This window comes from Meleagris gallopavo, chromosome 6 (genome assembly GCF_000146605.3).
Source record: "Meleagris gallopavo isolate NT-WF06-2002-E0010 breed Aviagen turkey brand Nicholas breeding stock chromosome 6, Turkey_5.1, whole genome shotgun sequence".
Classification (NCBI taxonomy): Eukaryota; Metazoa; Chordata; class Aves; order Galliformes; family Phasianidae; genus Meleagris; species Meleagris gallopavo.
The window spans coordinates 15,037,625-15,044,546 of record NC_015016.2 but is presented as its reverse complement, the minus strand read 5'-3'; the positions used below and the strand labels follow the sequence as shown (position 1 = coordinate 15,044,546).

Sequence of the window (6,922 nt, the reverse complement as noted above, 5' to 3'; positions counted from 1 at the left end):
TTGTTAATTGCGGCGCTGTTGCGCTTCGCGCTCGCGTGGAGCTCCCGCTGCGGCCGTAATGACTGCGAGCGCGGGAACGCGCCGCGCTGGGGCCGGAGGAGCGGGGCGGGAGGGATAGCGCTGCCCGAAGTTTGCTGCCTCTGCCGGCAGGATCCTCCGCCGCCCCTTTCTCCTCCCCATGTAAATGGACGCGCAGATCTCCCGGCGAGGAGGAAATGGGCAATAACGAGGCGATAAACGCGTTCACTGTGTAATCATTGCGGCAATTTGCAGAAGTGTTCTTTTCGCCCCCAGCCCACCTGAGGGGAGCGACGGCGCTCGGACGTGACACGGAACTGCTGAGGACGTGGCAGCGGGCTGCTGTGTTTGGCAGTTCCAGGCTGTGAAATCAATCGTATACATATTTGGCCAGAACTTCTCCCAGAGCAGCGCGCGGTTCCCTGAGCGCTCGTTTAGAACGGCCGGCTCCCTGCTGTAAGGTGCTGGGAGACCGAACGGCGCCCAGCGAGTGGAAAACCTGTCCTGTGCTCTGCTTGGGACACGGAGAGCCACGGGCGGGACGGTGTTATGAGCCGTGCTTCAGTTCAGGAGCTCTGCAGAACGGAGCCAGTCTGGTCAGCAGAGCTGGGCGAGCCCGTAAATTACCTCTGTCAGGCTCCTATTGCCTCTTACAATGTACCTTTTTACGCTGAACTTAAGCTCTGCACTAGAGACAGCAGATGTGAGGTGATGCTTTCCAAAAGCAACACAGATGCTGTGCAATTTCCATCGTAATATTTCAGCAAGGAAGCTCAGGAGACATGCCGAATGCTGCAGTTTAGAATTACACTGTAACTCCCAGAAATAAGAGAATACTAAGTTTCTCAATAGCTCACTTGGCTTCAGTTTTGCTGTCGTTCATATATGCTCTTGTTTTCTTGCAGTGGGAGAAGAGATGTGGCACGAAGATGCTGAGTCTTGAAGCTGTTCAGTAACAAAGCTGGAACTATGAAACTTCGTAGCAGTTTAGTGATAATTTCTCAAAATTGTCTTTCAGATATATAAAACAACGTAGCCGAGGGGAGGGCGCTCTGCTTTATGTGACTGAAAAGCAGCCTGAATAGCTTACAGCTGTGGAATCACAGCCGTTGTGTGCTCTTCCAGTACTGAGGCTTCAATGAAGTCACTGGAAGCACTGAGATGAAGGAGCCAGGGGTCAAGTCTTAAAAATGGATTGTGTGTTTTTCCAGAAAATACAGCAGCTGCTTTTTCTGAAAAACTATGCTTTGCTATAGCCATACAGATTGCTTTAGAATACTTCGTAGTGGTTTCCAAACAAATGTCCAGTCATCAGACCATGCTGAAATAGAAAACATGCAGATGAAGGCAAAAACGTTACGGATGCTGCAACTCTTTGCAAACCTGTAGATTTGGCAATAAGTAGTTTGAGCAAGTCTTTGTTGCCACAAATGTTTGTGCCGCTTTAGTTCAAACATTTCAGCTATTCTTTGTCATTGGCTTCTCTAAGCCTAATTTTTGTCTGTTTCTAAGGCTTTGCTCACTTGATTGTATGGATCAGATCAAACCGGGGAATGGCAACTTCTGAGTTTTTAGTTTGAAAGGTTGGTAAATTGGCTCTTCATTTTTTTTTTTATTATTATTTTTGTACTTGAAGGTAAAATACCATATAAAATGTTTATATGGCACTTTGCTTGTTAGAAAATACAGATCATTTGTTCATAATGAAAAAATTGCTCTTTAATTTCCACCTGATGTTCTCCAGTAAGTTGTGGTGGGTCTCTTGTCTGTGTTGGATAGGTCAGTGAATGGTGCTTTTATTAAAAAAAAAAATGTTTGAAAGGGGCATTTTACTCAATGGAAATTGTTCAAATAATCTTGTTAGATTGAAGCCTTGACTGAAGGTAGACCTGCCCATGCAGGGAATTGGAACTGGGTGATCTTTAAGGTCCCTCCCAATCCCAGCTATTACGTGATTCTATGATTCTGAGGCAAATTTCGTGGGTTAAATCAAGAAAGGACTGTCTAAGCTGATCTCCTTCCTGTCACAAAGCTTCATCCAGAGACTGTTTCTGCAAACAGTGATTACCTACAGGACATGGGATTTTGTATGTGCAGCATGTTGGACAACACCATGAAATGAGAAAGTGGAACTTTGTGAGGGCAGAGTAAAGAGCAAGTAGAGGAAAGAATATCTTTGCAGGTAGGTGCAGTAGTGTAAGATGGAGTTGTGGCATTGTGCTATGTTTAGTTTTTCCCTAAAAAGTACCACCTTTTTTCCAGTTCAGACTTTTTTCCCACATGCCATGTGTGGTCCCAAACTGAGCAGTGTGATGAGCAGTCCAAGTATGGAAAGGAATGCACTGATATGCACTTCTGGAAGTCAGCAAAGCAGAAATTATGAGTAAAAATCCAGCTCTATAAACTTGCAAAAAAAAAAAAGAAAACAAAAAAAACCAGGGACTGGAGAGTACAAGTATGCACATATATCCTATGTTTTGATAGGTATTTTTCCTTTCACAGAGGAATTAAATAGCATTGACACATCTTCTGAGACAGCCTATATTTTATTGTGATTCTTGAGAACTCCTTGTAGACAAGAAGAAGAATGTTTTGTTTATAACTTTTCAGGGTTGTCAAATCTGATTGCAAATGGGCCCACTACCATGATGGTCATACAGGAGAGAGACTTCAGGGAAAAAGAAAATACACTGTGCACGATCTGCTGTGTTTGCTACTTCTAAGGTGCAGTGGGGAGGTGAAAGGGAAGGAGGAGAAACTGCTGGAAGATTGCTTTGCTGTCCCTTTTCCACAAAGGAGGATGACAAAGTGATTGATTAGTGCTGTGTTCTGAGGATTGCTCCAGCAGTGCAACAGTGAAGCTGCAGGTTGTGGCTGGAGAATTTTCTGCAGAATAGAAGTGTAGACCTTGATTAGACTCCTTCCTGAGGCTGCTTTGGATGTGTTGGCTTAGCAAGAAGCAGCATGAACAGCAGAATCAGCATAGAAAGTTAGTGGCAGCAGCAGTTTAGCATGAGGACAACATAAGGTCAAGGTGTATCAAAAGGTTTACCTTTATTCCCTCACTCCATGCAGTCAGGGATTGGGCTGCAATGTCCATGTAATCATATTATGCCTCATTTCCCTTTGGCAAACCAACGGAGGAGGAAGGAATGCAAGAAAACATGGTTTGTGAGGATTATGAATGAAAATAAATGCTCTGAGGGCAATCCTTTTTTGTTTGTTTTGTTTTCATAGTATTAGTTTTCAATTTTGCCCGTTACTTAGCAAGCCTTATTTACTTTCCACCTGTGCTACAGATTGTAATACCTCGTGATGTGATGTGACTTTTAAAGATAAGCTTTTAGTTTTCCTGCATTAAAGTCACTGGGTTTTGTTTTTTTTTCATTTTTACCATATATGGAGAATAATAAAAATATCATGCAGTTCAGTGTCTACACATGAGGTATGTATGGATGTAATGAGTAGTGGTGTCTTTCTCCGACTGCCCTGATAACCAACCACTTACTTTCAAACAACTGCTAGATCATTAGTGTGTAAGTGTACTCCTGAATTGATCCAGGATGGCAAGAACTTCGGTCTCTGGTGCTAATACAAGAATATACACATGCAGCGTTCACTCTTAAAAGTCAAAGCTTGTCCCAGTGTAAGTACTGAAGACCTCCAGCATGCCAGTGACATTTGTTGTTATATGATTCTGTCCTTATGCTTCGTCAAAATGTTGTTAATGCTCACACATGCTCAAATAGCACATGCACCATAATTACTCCCAGCATGGGCTGTGAAGCCCTTTTAATGAATCTTCATTTTTGGGAACTTCAGTTTTTACCAATTTGGGTATAAACCCCTGCAAATTTTCTCATAAATGTTCACTATCGTCTGGCTTACCTGACTGAGCTGTACCCATCTGAGGTGAATGGCTTTCAAATAAGAATTACCATCTTATGATGGTATGGCATGCATGTATCTGGTTTTCAATGTCGGAATGTTCTGGAGGAATGAAGGGGACCCCTGTTTTTTAACTTGACTTCTGTTAATTTCAATCATGTTTGGGCTACATGGTAATAGATTGTGATAGGATCAGTTACTCTTATTTCCGAGTATTGAATTTATAGGTTATATGGAAGAATCAGAATGGAGAAGCCGAAGAGTGCAGAGCTCTTTCTCATATGCTGTAAATCAATTTTGGAATGGCTTAGTTGCTACGTTGTGAGCAAGCGTGTGACTCCTGCCAAGAAATTAGCCCAGCCCGTGTACTATTCTGTACTAGCTGATCCAGCCTGGTAGAAGTAGACTTGAAAATCAAGCTTTGAGCTAAGGATGCCCCATCTGCCAGCAGGTTAGTCTGGGCAATTTGAGTTGCTTCAGAGACAAGATTAGGCAGTGCAGTCCAGTTTGACTCACCAGTTTTTGCACTGTATAATTATATGGGGACATTAGCTTAGGTGTCTGCCCTCCCTCATTCTGTAAATTAAATGAAAAATTAATAGGGAGATGACTTCTGAGGAAGAAGTGAACTGAACAAAAGACTCTTGGTATTCAAATGCATGGATACAAAATCCAGATGTAATGAAAAGCAAAACTTTATTTAACTGATTTGAAGAGAAACTTGTTTTGTGAAATCCTAGAACAATATAAAGCTGTTCAGAAATTCTGACGCTACCTTTTGCACCTTGTAAGTGTATAATAGCAGAACTTAAAGGAATAACATTTCTCATACATATTTGAAATGGAGCTTTTTAATTTTCACTGTTTCCAATCCAGCCTCTGATGGAGGATGCACAACAGTCAATTTTAAAATGCTGAGTGATAAAAATCACACTTAGAAATTCTTACAGAAATTACTCATTGCCCTAGAGTTAAAATGGAAATAACAAACATATCTTTCATCACTCATTTTGAATATTTATTCTTTGTGTTTCACTCTAAACAAAAAATTTTATCTCTAGGGTTAGATCCTGAATAATCCTTCACTGTACTAATTTTGCTGGGACAATACATAAGTGGCTGGTGATTCCAAATATGAATAAAGACAGCAGGCTTGGGCTTGTGTTAATTTTGATGAATAAATTGGCCTCGAGAATGACAAGTTGTGTTAGCACTTTTCACTTTATAACATTACACAGCCAAAGATGTTAACTCTGTGCAGCGAATTGGCAATAAGCAGTGCGTGGAACTGCTTGTATGGAACATTCAGGTGCTGTCTCAGTAGAAATTCACTCTTAAAAACCTTTCTCCATTTTTATTTTAGTGAAAGAACAGTGTGATTGAAAAACAAAGTGTTGAGAGGAATTTCACTGTAATAGCAAAATGTCTTTCATTTTACCCATTGAGTTTTTTTAATACGGATATTTCTTTGCCAGTTCCTTTGAGTTGTTCTGGTTCTTAGTTGGTGCTAATGATGGCAATAATAGCCCTGTGTGTGTGTGGTGGGGGAAAAGAAAATAGTACTGTATTGGTTGGAGATTTTTTTGCAGTTGTTTTTTGTGTGCTCACATGCTCACAACTGTGTTACGAAATGTGCAATCTTGATTGATTTATTTCTTTTATATGTTCATTTGTTGTGCATTTGTGGCAGGGTCATAGTGGGGGAGTTGTGTGACTGGAAATAACCACAAGGAAGGAGCTGGAGAACAGATATTTATGCCTAACATTCAAGTATAAACTTTGTCCCTCGTGGTGTTAGTTGGGTGCTTCTCTGTCTGGTTGGGATGCTTTCTGGATGAGATGTCAGTTGTTCCAGTGGATGCTGGGGTCCCAGGAAAAGGTGTGATAACGTCCAGAATGGGATAATTCACTCTTTATTGTACTCAAGACCTTGTCAAATTAATTCCTTCTGGAAATCGCTGAACTGGGGACCATTTTCTTGCTACTTTGCCAATTCTGGTATATTTCTTGTATCACAAATTTCTTATCTAGTAAGCATACACATTGTTGGAAGCTCTCTTTATTCTTTGCTGACCTGAGCTGTTGGGCTGGTTAGTCTTTCATAACTTTGGACTCATACGCTAAGCTATCTCAGCAAAGACGGTGCCCAGAGAAGCTGTGGATGCCCCATCCCTAAAGGCATTCAAGCTCAGGTTGGGTGGGGCCCTGGACAGTCTGATCTGTCTGACTTAGTGAGGGACAACCCTGTCCACAGCAGGGGGGTTGAAATTAGATGATCTGTAAGTTCTTTTCCAGGTAAATCACTGTATGAGCCTATATGGATTCATTTTATGAATCTATGATTCTGTGACTTGCACCCTAAGTTATCTCATCTATGGGAGCCTTACTGTTTTTATTTGGTTTTAGCTACTTAGCCTTTGAATCACTAACCTGTTATGGAATATTTGAAAAATTTACTTTTGTTTAAAACATTTCTGATTCTTGTATTGACAAACCCAGACATCAGGCTGGAATCTGCAGGTTAACGAATAAGGCCTTCCTTGACCTATAAAACTGCTGCATGAATTTCTGATAAAAAATAAAAAGCTTTTTAAATGTTTGTCTTTATTCTCCATGAAAAATATGACATGCTGCAACAAAATTCAGAGGACTGGAAGACTTTGTCTGAGAAACAAAGCTTCTCAATTTGAGAAACATTACTGTAGTTCTCCTTTAACATTATAATCTGGTAGCCTGCTGGTCTTATTCTGTAAGATTGAGAGTGCCTACCATCTCTAACACTGCACCATGATCTTTTTCTTTGAAGGGAGTGTAGGAAGTAGGGAAACCCTTGAAATGACCTATTATTGGAGTTGACCTTTAAATGGTGAGTGCAGTTGATAGAGGAGATCTGTTACACTGAGCAGATAGGCCACAGATTAATACGTTTTTCAATCCAAATAATTTGGTTTGCAAGTAAGTATGGCTTTTTGGAAAAGTATATTTGCAGAAGCACATACTTCAGGAATGCAAAAAA

The 6,922-nt window shown here is 41.0% G+C and overlaps 1 long non-coding RNA gene across 1 annotated transcript; it reads left to right on the top strand.

The window, feature by feature from the left end:
* The first annotated feature begins 8 nt into the window (after positions 1-8).
* On the top strand, positions 9-6,922 carry LOC109368143. The gene is made up of 2 exons (XR_004160077.1): positions 9-1,601; positions 2,051-6,922. It is a non-coding gene; the product is annotated as an uncharacterized LOC109368143 (long non-coding RNA).